A 2944-nucleotide genomic window follows, 5' to 3' on the forward strand; every position below is an offset into this window, starting at 1 on the left:
GAGAACTAATTGAAATCAGTCCATGTTATTAATATTCGATAATGTGAGTAGATTGAAGCAGTTGTACTTCACAGTTTTGAACCGATGGGTAATAAAASAAATGTTATTGAKTTAGYGTGATGTATAACAGTAATTATCACACCCAAATCACATGATGACACCAAAATTTTAACTTATCAACCAAAATCTTAACCCAAGTGATGTATACCAGTGAGTATCATACCCCTATTACATACATATCACACCCCTATCACATACGTATCACACCGCTATCACATAAGTATCACACCTATATCACATTATTATCACACCCAAATAATTATCACACCCAAATCAAAGTGCCCTAACCTAGTATTTTAACAGATAAAACATTAGTTATCAGTTCTCTAACATTTACATTCCCAAATTGTGTCTTGATATTATTTGAATATCACAACTAATCGATTAAAAACTTATTCAAAACGAGTAATTTTGAAAGATACCTTGAATTTGTCGGCTTGTTGCATGCAATGGCTTCTCGATTAGGTTCTTGGTCGATTGCGGTTACATTTTCTTGGTCGATCAATACGGTCGCCGTCTCTGTTCTTGCGCTTTGAAGATTAGCTTTTGTAATCGTAACCGTCTAGATGATAATGATAATATCAAAAGATATCGTGTTTAATGATAAGATTTTAACCGTTTTTAAGATAAATATCATTTCCATCTTTACCCTTTTTAATTTTAAATTTTTTTGAATCTTTTTTAATTTTAATTTTAATTTTAAAAATCTTTTAATTTTATCTTTATCACAATATGTGGTTATTGAGTTGTTCTCGCGTTTTCGTAAATCACAAGGGTTCTCGTTTGAACCCTTCCATATATATATATATATATATATATATTAATTGATTACTTAATTTTTATTTTTTTAAAGAAAAGTGAGAGTAAAATGTAAAAGGACTAAAATGCCCTTATTTAACGGGTTGTTAATGACTATTAAAGACCAAATACAACTGCTTTTACAAACTACAAGGGCTATCTTGTATGTTCGAAATTGTTGGAATGAAAAATGTTACAACCTAAAAGATCGAGGAAAGCAAAAGTTTAGTATACTCTATAAAATATACTATAATATTTATTTTTAATAAAAAAAATTAAGAAGAATGGTATAAAGACGAAATTGTCCTTATGTTAACGAATTAAGAGTTATCATAATTGAAAGAAGGAACTCAAATCGTAGCAAAATGTCAATCATAAAGACATTCAATATAAATATTTTTGAAATTGAACAGGCATCCATATTTTAACCAAATCACAAGGACCAAATGGTGTTAATTTATAGGGGTGTTCAAAAAAACCATTGCATCGTTCAAACCGGTCGAACCAAGTCAAATTGAACTACTTGTGGCGGTTTGAGTGATCTGGTGGTGCGATCCCCTCTGAAAAATAACCAAAGTACTCGGTTTGGTCTGCTCTGGTCTGCGATTTGAACGTTTTTTTGAGCGATCTAAATAAACGACTGTAAAAAATACACACATATTAATTGTATTTAGTTTTCATGTTGTATGTTCAACTTTTATGTTCTAATTAGAAAAAGTTTGTCTATGACATTATATCACACCCCGTTAAAGCGGAAACACGAGATGTAACAGGTAAGCGAGTCACAGTAGCAGATATTAAATAACACCAATCAAGTTTTACAAAAATTTCGAATTTAACATCCATAGCCAAGTTGGAATAGAATACTTCTTTACAAAAACTTCAAAATGAACTTAATCGATGTCGTCACATATATGCTCCAAAACTTTATTTCTTACTTAAATCCTGAAAAGCATGAAACATAAAACAAGTCAACTACAAAGAGTTGGTGAGTTCACGAGTTTTCATATGCACAAAACTAAACAATGCATAAATCATTTACTTGCAAACTTATACATAAACTTTTTGCACATAATAAATGTAAATCTACCACGATGTTTAAAAACTTGAGACGCTACTAAGCCTTTCCTGACCAATGTGCCTCATTACTTTACGAACGACCATAAGTAGCCCATACACTCACTTAGGTCCCACAGTTCGTAGTAGTACTAATTCAGCGGTGGTCCAAATTCCACATGATTAGACTAATAAAAACATAGGTAATGTACACCCCTTTCTGGGTGGGATTGTCAACACAATAGCGGCTATCCACAATTACCACGGCCCGGGGATATGCCCGAGTTAACAAGTAGCGTTTACCGACAGGGACTTTATTTGGAAACATACTCCCAAGTACATCAATTTAACATTTATATCATAGTGCAAAACCGTCAATATTTCATGACATAAACAAGTATTGACTAAACAGTTCTTTAGTCCTTACATAAACAAATCTTGACTAAACAGTTCTTTAGTCCAACAGTTTTAAACAAATCTTGACTAAACAGTTCTTTAGTCCAACAGTTTTATAAATAAACAATATAGTTTGCATAACTTCATACTTTTCCCCCAGTTTAAATAAACAAAAAACATTAAAAGGGGGCCGTGAATACTCACAAGTTTGCTGATGAATATCCAAGAACTTTACGACGTTTGAAGCGCTAAACGTCYGCCCTAACCTTCCTAAACAGTCCAACATCCAGAAATTAGATCACCTATGGGTTCTCGATAAAGATAAAGTTAAGTATGTCTTATGTAATGCCATTGAGTTTTCATGATTTAAAGTTGATACTTTTGCCATTTGCTCTTTGAAGTAGACCAAAAAAATATATTTTAAAATCAAAGTTCTTTGCACGTAAAGCTGCCATTTGGACAGAATGTAAATTTTGTTTCTGGAATTTTTGGTCTCACAAATTACTGTCAAAAGTAACCTTCCAGAAGTCATTTTGTGTCCAAATTTTTATATCAACAATAATAATGAGTTAAACAGATTTTTCCCAAATATAAAGAATTTTGGATGGGTTTAAGGCACTCATTAATACCCTAC

Source organism: Cynara cardunculus (genome assembly GCF_001531365.2).
Source record: "Cynara cardunculus var. scolymus isolate 2C chromosome LG 12, CcrdV1, whole genome shotgun sequence".
NCBI lineage: Eukaryota > Viridiplantae > Streptophyta > Magnoliopsida > Asterales > Asteraceae > Cynara > Cynara cardunculus.